The sequence below is a fragment of the Anabrus simplex genome, chromosome 1 (genome assembly GCF_040414725.1).
Source record: "Anabrus simplex isolate iqAnaSimp1 chromosome 1, ASM4041472v1, whole genome shotgun sequence".
Taxonomy (NCBI): Eukaryota; Metazoa; Arthropoda; class Insecta; order Orthoptera; family Tettigoniidae; genus Anabrus; species Anabrus simplex.
In genome coordinates, this window is record NC_090265.1 from 236463233 (window position 1) to 236480927 (window position 17695).

The 17695-nt window shown below is 38.5% G+C and overlaps 1 protein-coding gene across 1 annotated transcript in view; it reads left to right on the plus strand.

The window, feature by feature from the left end:
- The window catches only part of Mlh1 (DNA mismatch repair ATPase Mlh1), a 205953-nt gene that overhangs the window by 11001 nt on the left and 177257 nt on the right, over positions 1–17695 (plus strand). The window lies entirely within an intron of this gene.

The window sequence follows — 17695 nt, forward strand, 5'->3', positions numbered from 1 at the left end:
CAAAGATTTAACAAAATGAGCTTGAAGCTCCCAAGTTACAAATTTTTACAAGAGCACCACTGCTGCATTAACCCTTTACTGCATGAATTATTTTTCATTTACGTTTGGTGAAGAAAATTTCAAGCTTCAATGTTCAACTTACGTTCAGTGTTTTAGATTTACCAGCAATTCTTAACTGGGGCTAATAGCTTAACACTCGTATGTGATGTGGATTGCCATAACGGGGTATATATACGAGTTTTCACGATTTCACGCTAAGCTTTTAACATTCAAAGACCGAACATTACTGCCTACTGGCCATGGGTACGTATTGCAGGGCGCAAGATGGAGAGAAAGTTTTAAATTACAAAAGGAAAATTTTAAAGTTCAAGAAATCATAGTGTCCTCAATACCAAGTTGAAAGGGAATACAAGAGGGTTCACACTCTTTATTCCCTAAGTTAGACTAAGGTATTAGACCTGATTGTAAATTTACATTGAAAGATTACAGTAAAAAAGGATTTTGAAACCTTTCCCTCGAGTTAACTTTCCGAGACTATTACATGATTAAAAAATGTCTGCCATTACCTTGAGCTGGTGGGCCTTCCGGAGATGAACGATGCAAGCCCTCTGCCTCCACTATGATAACATTCTAAACCTCCTGACTGGAGCGATCGAAAGACAACATGGCCCAAAAGGTCCCAGCTTTTATAGCAGAGGCGAAGTTTCCAGAATTCTCTGGGCCAAAGCCCTGTCCACACTCCCAGTTTCTATTGGTTGGTTCAATATCAAAAATTCCTGATTGGCTAAAATTTTAAGCAGGCGGGAAGAGATAGAACTGCTAGTAACCTTAGAACACCAAAAACAATGTACAAACAATTCAGTTTTGAAAACAGTTGAATACAAAATTTCTCTTGAAATTTAATTGACCATCCTCTCACCAGAGGGGGCACACAAATCGACGGTAGAGACATCTAACGATAAACGTTCAAACTTCTTCCACTGGAAGGTTCACTGTTCGTATTACAGATGGCCTTCTGAAAGGCACTTAGTTTGAATGTACGGAGTTGGTGTACCTGCGGTACAATAATAATAACAATGCTAAAAATATCTTAACTCAGAACTAAAGAGAATTAATTGTCAATCTTGTAAAGCTTCCTATATTGACAAACTGATAGGAATTTTACGATAAGATGTTAGGATCATCCAAATGCCATCAAGTACAACTATTTTTCAGCTATGAGCACGCACATGAAAGATTTCAACCATAACTATGTGTCGATGAATCAAGATTTAAAACATCCTTTGTTCTGCACAAAGAGGCCGCTTGCTTAACATATTAGAAAACGTACACATCCATATAGGTCAATACATCAATCCAGAAAACAATTTAAATGAAATTAATGTAAAATTAAGTTAGATTTTTTATACAAGATCTTCACCCCATTTCTTAATAAACGTATGCTCAAAACACATGGTCCTGCTCCCAACAAATGAAGGCTCCACCTTCCCCACCTTTAGTTCATTTACCTACCTTCCCAGCCCCTCCTTCCTTGACACTCCCAAAAGCAGCTCTAGTTCTCTGCACCAAACCAAACTACTTATTTTGCTCTTGTCTGTGTTAAGGACTTCTGGGTGCCATGCTCCTGTACTGGTATTATATATATATTGTAGACCTAAAGCAAGATACGTTATCAGCAATATGGTCATGATTATGTCATTATAGTGATGTCGGATCGCCGCATTTTATCAATGTGCTGTGAGATACCGCGAGGCGTAAATAAGACTATCCTGGATCGCAACCTCCAATGGCACATGCCGAGCACATAGAACAATACCGATCGTCAACTCTTCCTATGAAGGGTAAGGTTCATCTTAGAGAGTCATGCTAGCCATTTCCGGAGCAAGCCAACAGGAAATACTTCATATTATTTGAATGGTTGTGGTTTACTTAAACGACTTTACTATATATTGCAAGAAGAAGAAGAAGTGATATGTCAAAATTTTCTCTTGGAACTTGAGTGTATATTGTAGAGACAGGATAGATTTAATAGAATGGGGAATTTTCATACAGGTGAAAGAAGAATTTGTTTGCTATGAAAAAGTTAAGAATGAGAAACATGAAATTCTAGTTGTCCACAAGAACCTAGTCTATCCGAATTATGTGGGACCGGTACTGATCCCGATGATCGAAAATCTGGATAATGCGGAATTAACTAAAAAAATAAAACAGTACATGTTATACAATCTATTGACATAAGTTGTACAGTAATACATTTTTTCAATTGTACAAAAAAAATATAAGAGCTGTTTTATGCACTAAAATAATGTGAGTTTTTCTGTTTTACATTTGTATAGCGTTTGCGCGCAGCACGATCACGAAGACGTTTTACTAACATCAGTTATGCTGGTGTGATTTGAGTCTGGGATTCTAAATAGGCCATCAGTTTGTCCAGCTGCATTGTTGGCTCTCCATGAGTCATTGTTTCTTCTGATGGAGCGCCGGTTTCATTTTCAAATTCACCATCACTCTCATCATTACCTGCCAAGAGGCAATAATTTCTTCATCTGTCATTATGCTGTAGCCAGAATTACAGTAATTTTTTAACCTGACATTTACGCTGTTCTCATCTACATCCGAGCATATGGGAATGCGTGCAAATGTGTCAAGGAACTCAGAAAGTCCACAACTTCACAAACCTCGGTGGTAGATGCACAGTTAGAAGGCCATAGATGTTTCCAAGACTTTTTCATTCTCATTTCACTAACTTGATCCCATGCAGATGCGATCATATAAATAATGTCTTTCATATTTGATTTCAATACTGAAATTACACCATATTCCCTTTCTTCTTCAATCAGTTTGCTGAGCAGCTGCCTACTGTGTAACCGCTTGATGTTTTCCAATACACCCTGGTCCAATGATTGCAACAGAGCTGTTACGTTAGGTGGCAGAAATTTCACTCGAATGTCACCACTGACCAACTCTTCTACTCTCGGGTGTGACGGCACATTGTCAATGAACAAAATGGCCTTCAGTGGCAAACCTTGTTTCATTAAAAACCTTTTTACGTTTGACACAAAGTGTTCTTGGAACCAGTTTTTGAAAGTTCCACTGTCCACTGGGATGTGTAAGAAATCAGCAAGGCAGAACGATTCACATTTTTAAGAGCATGGGGATTTTTTAATTTCCCTATTAACAGGAGAGGAAATTTATGTCCTCCAGATGCATTTGTACATGCCATAATTGTAATGCGATCTTTACTTCTTTTATAACCCCTTGCCAATTCATCTAATTTAGACGTTAGTGTCTTATTTGGTAGCATGCGATATAACAGTCCAGTTTCATCGGCGTTATATACCTGATCTGGTGTTAAGTTATTGGAGCAAATAATGTCCTGAAATAAAATCAAACTGTCAGCAGCAACTTTCATCATCATCATCATCATCATCAGTTTTCCACTCCAGTTGCCCGGGTGTGGTTTACGAGCACTCTCCACTTCTGTCTGTCCATGTACCACTCTTCTCTCAAGACGACATCCCAGCTGATTCCTCTTGTTCCTGTGTCCTCTTTCACTTGGTCCAGCCACCTCTTCCTAGGTCTTCCTACCGGTCGTTTTCCGGCCACGACTGTGTGTAGCCATTGTTTTGCTGTCCTTCCATCGTCCATTCGTTTGACATGGCCAAACCATTTCAAACGGGCCCTTGTCACTTTTTCATTCAGGGATGGGTACACACCAGCTTGCTCCCTTATTCTTTCATTCCTTACCCTGTCCCTTTTTGTCTTCTGTACCATAGTTCGTAGGAACTTCATTTCTGCGGCTTGTAGTTTGCTGTCCACTTGTTGGGTTGTTGTGCAGGTTTCTAGGCCATATGTTATTATGGGGGTGAAGTATGATTGGAATAGAATCTGCTTTGATCTTAAGGGAACTTGTTCGTTCCAGAGGAGGTTCCGAACTTGATGCTAAAACTGAGCTGATTTTTGAATGCGGTTGTTAATCTCATGCTGTATTCTGTTATCACTTGAAATGATGCACCCAAGATATTTATATTGATCTACTGTTTCCAGTTGTGTACCTTCCAGCATTATTTTTCCTTTCTTCTTCTGCCTGTTGACAGACATAGTAACAGTTTTCGATTTATTTATTGTTAATCCATGTGCTTTCAAATGTTCATTCCAGGTGTTCAGCCTCTCTTGGACTTCCTTCTCTGTATTTCCCCAAATTACTACATCATCTGCAAATGCAAATGCATTGATGTCCATATTGTTCTTCTGCTTAATTTCTTTCATGACTTCATCCATGACAGTGTGATAAAAAGTAGGGGTGAAAGGGTACTGCCTTGTTGCACTCCTTTAGTGGTTTGGAACCAATCAGAATTACCGTTTCCTATCTGTACGCAACTGCAGCAGTCTTCGTAAAGCATTTTAACTTTCTGGATAAGCCCTTTGGGTACATTCTTCTTTCTTAAACATTCCCATATAGTCTTCCTTGGAACACTATCAAATGCTTTTTCGAGATCCAAAAACACTACAGTCAGGTCAGGAGTGATCCTGATACCGTATCCGACAGTAGACGGTACTACCTGCGACTGTTTGGCTGAGGGTTGGGTGGCCGACACCAAACCCGACAAACTAGGGGAAGATCAACAGCTATGGGTGGAGGAGTTTTCCCCTAGAAGGTTTGATGAGACCCTTGTGTAGGAAATGACACATAAATTCATCAGCTGCTGCCTTGCAGTGAGGTAGGGGACTGCCAAAGGCTAAGGGAGAATACCCCTGACAGAAAATCCCCAGCAGTGTTAGGCTTAGCAAGTCAACTGAAGGGTTATATCGATTGCTTTCAACTACAAAACGAGCCTCGGAGCAGCAACTTTATCCCCTAAAAAAACATTCACCAGACACTGAAAGCTGCCGTATGCCATGACGAGCTTTCCTCTTTTCCAACCAACCCTGACTAACTCTGAAGTCAGGATCTCCATTTCCTAGCTTGCTGTTTAAACTAAGCACCTTTTCTTGTAAAATCGGTCCTCAAATTGGAACACCATACTCTCTTTTTTCACTAAACCACATGAATAATGCATCATGTAGGGATTCATTTCTAGCTTTCTTTACTGTGGCATGATTTTCTAAACTATCTCTCTTCATCGTTTTAAAGCAGAAGTCCTCAATTTCTTTTTGGTTTTTCTTCCAGTCAGAACACAGCTGAAGTCCCTACACCATAGTCAACAGCAATATTTTTCAAAAGTTCTCCTTTGTCCAGCATGTGTAATGCTTCTAACTGTTTGTTCATAGAAACAACCACTTTCTTCCCTTTCGAAGCCATTGTCATGCTCACTCAAACAATAGAATACTGCACAGGAAAATACTGTAACGGTACAACGTGGTGTTAACCTTCAGCTACTGATGTGGTCTCTCTCAGACTACTGAATATGATGCCTCATTCCCTTCCTCTTTCATTGTCTTAAGCAATCACACAGTGGGGTCATTACTGAGCAATGATGTGAACCAGAAATGACAGCGTTTGCAGTAGCGGATGAGTGTCATAGACTCCATGTCAACAGGACCGTCATTAAAAAAAGTGATCGATGAAGTGACTAAACAGTGTTTACAGAGCGACGTATCTCTGCATGCTGAGGCACGTTAGTTGTGCATTGCATTCAGAAGTGCATGGTTTAGAATCCCACCTCGGCCATCCTGGAAATGTTTTCCCACGGTTTCCCATTCTCAATTCCAGGTGAATGGTGGGACGGTACCTTTGATAGACCCTGACTGAATTATTACCAATTCCTTCCCTTAACTATCCTTGGCGGAAAAGACATTCAAGAGGAGTCAACGCCGTAAAAGAAATACTGTACAAGTAAAAATAATTTATTATTTTTGATCTGGATAAACCAGAGATGCGGATTAATGAGGGCCGGATAAACTAGGTTTTTGTGTATACACTTTTCTCCTTTGATGTCAAACCATTATGCACGCAGATATTCTCAAGCAGGATCCAGAACATTCTCCAGGAAGTGGTCCTGCCATAGTGTGGGAGTTTCACCTTAGCAATGCTGCCATTGCTGCTGGTGGACTTGGTACGAGACTTTACAGCCATCATTCTTGTGTGCAGGGCACTTATTTCCTACCTCAGATCTTGAACTACTGACTCCACAACCTGCACTATTTCTATAAACCATTTTCAACTAGTTCATTAACATGCTGAATAATGTCACTCTTTTACTCTGTTCTGAAAGAGTTCTTGTTCTAACTTTAACTGTTCGTCTTTCACTTCACTTAATTCTAATTTTAGTTCATAATTTGATCCTGACTTTATTTTAGTTCACTTAATTATGATTTTAGTTGATCCTGGTTAGATTTGAGTTCACTCATAAGTTCGTTTATATTTCCTTAATTTCATCTTGGCGAGATTTCAGTTCACCTTTAATTTCCCTGTTAAGTTTGCAGAGCTTATTGGGAAGAGCCTGGATATTTTCACCATCCATTGCCCTGCTCGCTAGAAAAACCTATAAACTATGAAACATGTTCCCAGTCGATCATAATTCTGACACCTGTTGTAAGTGTAAGTGGGTAGTCAATTAACACACAACTGGAGCGTTTACTTTACGATTTATTAACTAACTAACGATTGCTTATACGTCTACTGTGGCACACAATTACGCTAGTTGATGGTCTTTTTCTGTTTTCACTGTTCAGTCACATTAGTTATTTACTCTGCCACTTACAAGCTAAAACATTTACACTACACACACTTCTGCGACTGTCATTTGGACCCTAGTTCAGTTCAGGGTTAAATTCACTGTACAACTACCGCAGCTGCACTGTTTCGCATGGAACATCAGTTCACACACAGCACTAACAGCACTCGGTCGACACTGTCACGGACTGATCCAGTACACCACAGCTGTACTCAGAAGTGAACCATCTCTATCGCTAGTATAACTCAACCCAAACTGAACCATTGAAGTTCGTCCCGCCTGCCTTATGTAGGGAGGCTGACCCTTCCAGATAATTTGCAAGAGTAGAAGCCCCTGGAGTCTTCTGGAATCAGGAAGTCCCTCAGTCAGCTCAAGCACATCACTACTATCTAGGAATTGTAACATAGAGGGCATAAAAGTCACTGGTAAGACCCCAATTAGAGTACGATTCCAGTGTATGATACTGTACCCATTTACGTGGACTGAAATTAATTCTCTTCTAATCGTATACTGGTTACCTCGGCTGAAACTCCATAAGCATGAAATGTTTACCTCTTTCTTCGCTTCTCATCTTGAGCTTTCTTATTTTTTCTTCAGAGGTCTTCTTAATGTTAGGGTGTAGATTTCAAGAAAATCGGGTATGGGTACACAGATTTGACCTGAGAAGTACTTGGAAAGTTGATAACTGAATATGATTTTAAAGAAAATTATATGCTTAATTTAACAGTTTGGATAAATTAATATTTTTGAACCATACTGAAATAACAATATCAGTGATTAATTAGGCTTACACTAGTTAACATGATTTTGCTGTAAAATAGAAAACCTGTTTTTCTTGCAGAAATCGATGCCCTGAGCCCGAAAAATTCTTTTTTCATATCATGTCCAGTTTTGACACAGTTCTGTTTTGTAGTATCTGCATTTGTGAGGTGTAACTATGAGAGATATTTTCACGCATCTCACTTTGGAGTAGTAGGCCTATATTATTCATCAAGAACAACTTCAAAGAAGATACAGTTTGCAGACGATCTAGCTTTAATTACTCAGAGTATGGATTTGGCACACTTTGAGGATGTACTTACAGAGGACCTAGCTATCATTTGTGACTATTTCCACAAATGGAGACTCCAGCCAAATACTAGTAAAATAGAAGTAACAGCATTCCACTTGCATAACATGGAAACTAATCAGTAGCTACATGTGGTTTTTAACAGAACAGAAGTCTCCGACAACTTCTTTCCAAAATATCTGGGTGTCACACTGGATCGATCCTTGTCGTTCAAGCAGCATTGCCCGAATCTGTCAAAGAAGCTGAGTATAGGAGTAAATCTGCTGCATAAACTAGCGGGTAGCAACTGGGGTGCAGATGCAAACACTCTTTGCACTGCTTCACTTTCTCTAGCATACTCGGCTGGTAAGTAGTGCGCTCCTGTGTGGGGAAAACAGCGTACATTCAAGCAAGATTAACGTACAGCTCAATGAAACCATGAGAGTTGTTACTGGTACAGTGAGGTCCACTCCTACTCACTGGCTACCTGTTTTAGCAAACATTGCTCCTCCAGATCTGAGGAGAAAAGCAGCGAAAGTACAGTTGCTCAAGAAGACCTTAGCACACAGGAGCTCACTTTTGTTCAATATACGAGATCCACCTGTGATGAGGTTAAAATCCCAGAATCCACTCTGGACTTATCTACACTCCCATGAAAAGTTCAGTGTAACAGCAGAATGGAGACAGCAATGGGAACAGTGTCCACCCACCAATGCCTTTCTGATTAAAGACCCAGTTAAGAAAGTGCCAGGTTTAGATCTTCCTCGACATGAGTGGTCAATGATATAGATGTTGATTCCCATAGGGAGCCTGAAATATTTGTCCCGAATGAGTAAATTTATAATACCAATATAAATGGTCCGTTATTGGACATTATAAATTTTCCAGCTAACTCATTCATGGTTGCCAGTGTTTCGCCCCAGTGTGCTAAGTCGGGCTCAACTGTTTCAGAACAGGCCACGCCAGGTGCCGATATATGATGAAAAAGTGGGGATATTGTGAAAATGCTGCATGTGAGTGGTGATGAGAAGCAGACATTGCTTCGTGTTGTTGAGAGCTGTCCACTGTCAGCATTTAAGCACGGTTTACGGGCTCTGCATGAATTGACACCAAGTGCAGTGGACTGGTTATCGAATCTGGACATTCTAGTTTAATTATTTCTCTATTTTAATTTATATGTTCATTGTATATTTTTGCATATTATGCTTGTAAATGCCTTACGATGATGATGATGATGATGATGATCAAGGGAGGGAAGCACGTGATTATTACCATGTGTGAATATGGTAGATCAAGACGTAAGCGAGGGCTGACTGAATGGTTAGCGTGCTGGCCTTTGGTCCAGAGGGTTCAGGTTTCATTTCTCAGCCTGGATGGGGATTTTAACCTTAATTGGTTAATTCCAATGGCTCAGGGGCTGAGAGTGTGTGGCATATTCAGCATTAGAAATCTTAGGTAGGGCCCTCATCTTTACAGACATGCAGGTCGCCTAATAGGCCGTCTACGAGGAAAAAAACCTGCACCAGGCCTCTCTGGAGGCCATATGCCATTATATTCCTTTTCAAAATAAACTAGGTTGATATACGATTAGTCAGTTGTGCTTGAGACGTACTCCAACAAGTACGCATTTAGTGCATCTTTTACATTCTTTTATATCTATGTGTGTGTGCGTTAATGTGAATATAAAAACTGTGTTTCAATCGATTGTTATTAATGACACTTTTATATTAGTATTTTAAGGCAATCATGGCTAGTGTATCAGGGATTCACAGAAGGCAGTGTAAACAAAGCCCTCAAAAGTTTTGCTGCGTTTGAGGAATTTATGTATATGATTCCAAGGTGCGTCAAATAGACTAATTTGTGAAGAAACTTTATTTTTCTTACTTCCAATTGAAAGTTGAAGATCAAGACAAATCTTTTGCACCTCAAATTGCATACAATACCTGTATCAAGGGAGTTAGTTGCTGGTATGAGGGCAAGTGAAACGCAATGGCGAGAGCGGAACAATCGTTATGACAACAGTTATTTTTGTATGAGTGTCATTGTCAGTTACAATAAGAAAAACAAAAACAAAGTTAAATATCAAAAACTCTTTTCAGCTATTCGGCCTATTCTTCATAGACCTGACTTAGCAGTACCTGCTCCACCTGGTAACTTGAGTGATAAAACTGAAAGCAGTTCCTTGCAATTTGACACTGAAGAAATTGATTTTTGACTACATCAATATGACACACCAACAAACAAATTTACACAATCTGAATTGAATGATTTGACAAGGGATCTAGAGTTAACCAAAGAAACTTGGCTAAAGACTACACAAAAAGAATATGTTGTCATCCGGTGTTACATTTTCTTGGTTCATAAACCGTGAGAAAGAATTTCAAAAATATTATACACAAGAAGATCACCTTGTATTTTGTACGGATGTTCGAATTCTTCTGCATCAATTGGGAGAGCAAGAATATGATCCTAGCATCTGGCACCTTTTATTGTCTCTTTCAAAAGAAGTCTTAAAGCTGTTCTCCTTTATTAACAGCAATGTTTTGGCTTCCATATCATCTGTACACTGTACAAAGCTGTCTGAAACATATAGACATTAAAGATGGTGCTTGAAAGAATTAAATATCACAAATATGAGTAGCAAATTTGCAGTGATTTGAAGATCATTGGATTTCTTCTGGGACAATAAAAAGGCTACACAAAATCTCCCTGTTTCCTATGCGAATTGGATAACAGGGCATGGAATAAACATTGGGATACTGTACATTGGCCTGAAAGGTAGCAACTTCAACCAGGATCCAAAAATGTTTTGAATGTAAGTCTTGTTGACCATGAAAAAATTTACTTCCATTCTTGCACATCTTGCTGGCAAGATGGCGGAGAGCTCAGTCATAGTGTAAAGTGTGTGTCAAGGCTAACTCGTAAATCTGCAAGATAAACAGCAACTAAGTGCCATTCGCGACCTAATCTCCATAGTTTTAATAATCACCGTCCAATACTGACAAAAATCATGACACTACGGGATGTAGTTCAAAAGGTATCGGCAATTGAAGATGTGATGCAGCATTTTCGCGCCCAACTCAAGGAGGCGACCAGCAGCGCCAACCGGGAGGAGAAACTACAGCGGCTGGAGGAGGAGTTCTATGCGTTTCAAGAGAAAGTGTCTGGTGAACTGAAAGACATAAAAAACAATATTTTAAAAATAGAGGAAAAGCTGGACGAGCAAAGAGAACGGATGGACGAAGCGAAACAATACAGCCGCCGAAACTGTCTAATTTTGCATGGCGTCCTGGAAGCACCAGGTGAAAACGTGTACGCTAAAGTATTATCAACTATTAAAGAAAAACTGGATATCGAGCTTAATATGTCAGACATTGACCATTGCCATCGCCTAGGTGTTCCGAAGCGAACAACGGCTGATGTGGTTGCCACGGGTAAACGCCCACTGATTATTAAGTTCCTGCGGTACCAGGATCGTGACCGCATTTGGAGAGCTAAACGTCGGCTAAAAGGCACGCACCTTCTCCTGACGGAATCGCTCACGGGTACCAGGAAAAACATTTTAAATCGTGCACGAGATCACTTTGGCTTAAATTGTGTCTGGAGCCAGGACGGTCGCATTGTTGTGCTATGTGACAATGGACGAAAGGTGTTAATTACTACAATGGTACAACTTGTTAGTTTAATGTAAAACACGAGTGAGCATTGATACGTACTCATTACTGAGATGGCATTAATGGATAATGTTGTAGTTTTAAGTAAATGTGCGTGTATGTTTGTGAGTGAATGTGATTGTGCCCCTGGAAGTACTTGCGGTGAAAACAAGGTGAGTAAGCAGAAGTCTTTTCTAGATAATGGCTAGTTACAATACAAGTGCTATTTCTACCGATTGTAGTGACCTTGATGTCAGTGACCCGCTCCCACCCCCTCCCCAGTCGCCCCCTTCACCCTACCCTTCAACAGCGTCAGTGGGAAACATTCTCAGGGAAAGTCTTTCAAGATATCGGCGAGCCCTACAGTGTTGTCATATTAACGCGCAATCGTTAATGGCTCACATTGACGAAATACAATCCCTCTTTCATGATAGTAATACCTTGCACTGCATATGTGTAACTGAGACTTGGTTACAACCCTCACTAAACTCAGGCCTGGTTGAATTAAATAACATGACTTTACACCGTCTAGACCAAAGAAAATGTATAGGGGGAGGGTGTGCTATATACTGTCGTAATGACCTCAAAAGTAAAATAGTGGCTACTTCAGACCAGACAATTCCCAGTCGACCTGAGTTTATGTTTATAGAAGTTTTGGCTAACAATCAAAAAGTACTGATCGGAGTAGTTTTTAAACCCCCAGGCGTAAGACATATATCGGACCTTGAAATTTGCTTAGCCAAGTTAATTCCACTGTACGAAAATATAATTATACTTGGAGATTTTAATACAAATCTGCTGACTGCGACAAACGACTCATTGCATTTACAAAATTATGTTCTTTAGCTTAGACCTGAACATCCTACCTCTAAATGCTACTAACCATCTACATACAGTAAACCGGACGACTCATACTTTGATTGACTTGATCATAACTAACAATACTCAGAAAGTTTTAAATCACGGACAGGTTGCAGTGCCAGGTATTTCTACCCATGATCTAATATATGTCTGCTATTTATTAAAGATGCCAAAATATGAGACTAAATATATAACACGCAGGGATATAAAAAATCTGGACAAGGAAAGAATACGACACGAAGCATATTATCTGCCGTGGAACGATATTTTACACATGGATGATATTGACGTAAAAATAAATAAACTATCTGATCTGGTGTTTAGAACTGTATGACAGATTTGCTCCCAAGAAAGAGATTCGGGTGACTCGACCACCTTCTCTGTGGTTGACTAGTGAGATTAAATCAGAAATGGCAAAGCGTGACTCATGGTACAGAAGGTTTAAACGAACGGGTAATGCTAATGACTTTGAAAATTACCGCGTTCTCCGCAACAGGGTTAAACAGTTAATCAGAAACAGTAAATATAAACACATATGTCAAGTATCGAAATGCAAGAACTCGACAGAAATATGGAAACAATTACGAACGATGGGTATAGGTTGAAAGTTACTAAGGCAGGCGGCGAATGTATCCCTTGAGGACTTAAATTTACACTTCACGTCGGCCGAATCCACTGTAAGAGCAAATAATAATAATAATAATAATAATAATAATAATAATAATAATAATTTTCGTAACTGTACAAGTAATAGTAATACTTTTTATAACAGTAATAATAATAATAATAATAATATTCATTTTATGCCAATTCAAGATACATTTGTGTTTAAAGAGGTTGGTATAAATGACGTAAAACGAGTTATGTATTCTCTCAGATCAAATGCTGCTGGACATGATGGCATACCTCTGTCTTTCTACAAATACATCATTGGCGCCATTCTGCCGATCGTAACACACATTATTAACTACTGTTTAACCCAAGGAATTTTCCCTACGGCGTGGAAGGATGCCCTCGTCATCCCAATCCCAAAAAAGGATGGACCCAGTATTCCTTCAGATTACCGACCAGTTTCTATCCTACCACCCTTGTCCAAAGTGCTGGAACGCCTGGTACATGAACAAATCCTTACGTACTCACATAAATATGCTTTACTCGACTCTTACCAATCAGGCTTTAAGAAAAAACATAGTACCATGACAGCTCTGCTGAAAGTGACAGATGACATTAGATATGCAATGGACAACAAACAAGTGACAATACTTACTCCTTTGGATTTCAGTAGCGCATTTGATACTGTCGATCCTAGGTTGCTTCTTTCTAAATTACAGTCCTTAAACTTTAGCCAGAAAGTGCTGGAATTTTTCTATTCTTACCTCACAAACCGCCGTCAGTGTGTGGTTGCAAATAATAATAAATCAACGTGGCGAACAAAAAATATTGGTGTTCCACAAGGGTCAGTCCTAGGCCCTCTCCTATTCACTTTATATATAAATGATATCACCAGATCAATTAAGCACTGCAAGTACCATCTTTATGCTGATGATCTGAAAATTTATTACCACACTAGAACTAATAATATACAACAAGCAATATGTAATGTAAACGCTGACCTTGAACAAATTAATAGCTATGCAATTAAAAACAACCTTAAATTAAACCCCCATAAAACGCAAGCCATTATCATCGGTACATCAAAGAATCTTCACATTTTAAAACAAAATTGCATTCCTCCCGTAACTTTAAATAATACTGTTATACCTTATTGTGAATCAGTTTCTAACCTTGGTGTTATTATAACGGAAACTCTAAACTGGACAGCGCAAGTTAAGAATATCTGCAAAAAGGTTTATTGTGGCTTGCACCCCTTAAAACGTTTCAGAAATATATTCCCTCGATCACTGAAAATTCAACTTGTTCGGTCATTATTATTTCCCATTTTTGACTACTGTGATGTAATTCTTACGGATATAACAAAAGAATTAAGCTTGAAACTACAACGCACTCAAAATGCTTGTCTTAGATATGCTATGGATTTACGGTATGACGCTCGAGTTTCTCCCTACTATAAACAATTATCTTGGTTACGACTGGATGACAGGTGTAAACTACATGCAAATACTCTTGTATACCGGGTACTTTCGGAAGACATCCCTGCTTATCTCTCCAGCAATTTTCGTCACCTTGGTTCTTTACATCCTCATGATACTCGCTCAGTGTCCCTCCTAGAAATACCTATCCACCGAACAACCACATACCATCGATCATTTACTATCACCGCTTCGGGATGGTGGAATGCTCTTCCCAAAGACATCAAGGATGCTGCATCAAAAAGTATATTTAAAACCTCCTACCAGCAGTTCCTCGTTAAGTGCTTCCAGCAAGGTACAGTACCTGTATTAGTGGAACGAGTGATTGTGTGTGAAAATGATATATTATTGCACAATCAATTAAATATTGGTTTAGTATGATTATGGAATAATAACAATATGTGTGTGGTTAAGTGTAAGAAAGGGCCAAGAGCCCTAATTTCGCCACAGTAAATAAAGGCTTTATCTATCTATCTATCTATCTATCAAATTGGGAATGATGAAACAGTATGTTAAGGCATTAACAAAAATAGTCCCTGCTTCAAATATTTATGCACGAAGTTTTCCACATTATCAGATGCAAAAATCAAAGGCGTATTTGATAGACCACAGATTGATAAACTGATGATGGATAAATATTTCACTGTTAACAATGACTAAAACTGAAAATGCATGGATTGCATTGAAAGAAGTAGTGACAACATTCCTTGGCAACATCAAGGACCCTCTGTACAAAGAAATTGTAGAAAACATGTTGGACAAGTTTAACCAGTTTGGTTGTATTATGAGCTTAAAACTTCATTTCTTAGTGTCACATCTGGACTATTTCCCTCCAAATTTAGGAGCTGTAACTGTAGAGCAAGGTAAAAGATGCAGAACCGGCACTACTAGGGACATTGGGATGTAAATATGATGGCAGATTACAGTTGGCCAATTGCACTTGACTACACTTCCAGAGAGCACTCACGAATTTATAAAACACTAATTCTGTGGGAAACGGAAAATTACGTCTGAGTAAATTTAAGTAAGATTTCAATTTATCATTTACTTTGTGTGCTAACTTGTTTAGTTTGTATATTTTATCTCTTTACTCTGCATGCGTAATTCAATCAATATCAAGTATTGAAAATTTTACTTTCGACAAAATTGCCATTTAATCATTTAAACCAGACATTCCCTTATTTTCTTTTACAAAGTAAAAAAAGAAAAGATTCCTCCTCATTACAATGCATAATCTATAAATAAAAATAAATTTGAAGGAAATTAATGTTCAGATATAATTGACCACTATTCCATATATCTTGGGACAAAATGACGGAAGAGAAATGGTAGAGGGAGAGTTGAAGGTGGAGGAAATGCCATAAATTCTCCGACCCGGCAAGAGCTGGATAAGAGGAAAGGAGGAGGAGGAAGAGGCTGATGAATCGTATATATTGAAAACATTTGTCTACTAATCTTGAAACAGTTACTGTTACATTTATATTAACTCATGTAATTAAAAATTTCACAGCTAGTATTTTGTCTTCCCATTATATTATTTTCCCATATTTTCCTTTACAAAATAAAAAAGAAAAGATTCCTCCTCATTGCATTGCATAATCTATAAATAAAAATAATTAATAAAAATAATTTGAAAGAAATTATTGTTCAGATATAATTTACCACTATTCCATTAACCAAAACAAATATTTAAATGTTTTGTACCATGCAGTAACAACAAATCTGCAAACACACACACATATATGACTACATATCACAGTGCAGCAATGACCTGAAAATAAAGACATAAAAACACACAACTATACATCAAATTACAGTAACTACAAAACATACATCACATTATATGACTACAACTTCTAAGAAAGTTCACACCCCTTTTAAAAATGTCATCTATCTGATTCAGTCTGAAATACGTTACACTTTGCCGGCAGCAATGTAGTATGGCCGAGGGCAAAGGGTAAATTGCGGAACAACATAATTTGATGTGAATACTGCTAAGACTATCCTATGTATTCGTGTATAAAAACACCATATATTTCGGGTTTTGCTGAATTTCAGCACTGATCTGCTTCAGCAATGCAGTTTTATTATGTTGCAAAACTGAACAATTTTACCAGTATAATGTAGTTTATGAAATTGTAATTGTAAGTTTATTACTGTAATCACTGTTCACTGACTAAATACAAGAGAGATAAATAATAATAATCACCACACTACTGAGCTCGATAGCTGCAGTCGTTTAAGTGTGGCCAGTATCGAGTATTCAGGAGATAGTGGGTTCGAGCCCCACCGTAGGCAGCCCTGAAGATGGTTCTCTGTGGTTTTCCATTTTCACACCAGGCAAATGCTGGGGCTGTACCTTATATAAGGCCACGGCCGCCTCTTTCCCACTTCTAGCCTTTTCCTCTCCCATCGTCGCCATAAGACCTATCTGTGTCCGTGCGACGTAAAGCAACTTGAAAAAAAAAATTCCCACACTAATAAATGCTTTCATGTTTGAAAAACTTGGGGGAGACCATGATGTAATTTGTGCCCTTTTAGTTGGCGGTGTTCCTTTCTTATTTGTGTTCCCTGAATACAAGTTTTATTTGTAATTATCTCAAAAATTTCATCATCAAATAAAAGATAAAAATACTTTAGTGGATTAGTATATTGTTCAAAATGTGATGGGTATATAGGCCCCTGCTGAATATTATATATTTGAATCTTAGGTGATGGGTCAGGATCAAAATTACTCATGCCTGTCAAGGCAGAGCCGGGTTTGTTATCTGTACAGTCACTTGTGCTGCTCTCTCTTTCATTACCGCTGCCAGAAGAAATCTGGGGAGACTGATATTTACTGTCACTAAATTACAATTTTGACACTTCTTGCTGCCACTTTTATTGACTATTGCCTCTATCTCATCACTTATTAGTTTTCCTTTAACGATTTTGCAAAAAATGCAGGGAAAATATTCTGCAATTGCACACGGTCAACAAACGTAGCTGATAATTCACAAAGAAATGTGCTTAATATAGTTGTAATGCCAGCATCCAGCTTTTAAATGTTTGGAAGTACAGCTTATGTCATCTGCTGACTATTAGTGTAACTATTTGAACTCGGAGAGCTGGTAACATTTAGAAGTATTGTGCAAGCTCATGTAGAGGTTTTTGCGTGCAAGGACACAGGCAGGGTCTAACATGGAAGAAAACTTGTGGGTAGTATACTGTACTGAGAAGGAATAGTAATATATTGTATCCTCGAGTCTATCAGTTGATTCATAATCAATCAATCAATCAATCAATCAATCAATTGATCAACAAGATGTTATTAATTCTACCATTGTATCTTCTAAATCTAATTATGCATTTCCTGCTTTCATTGTT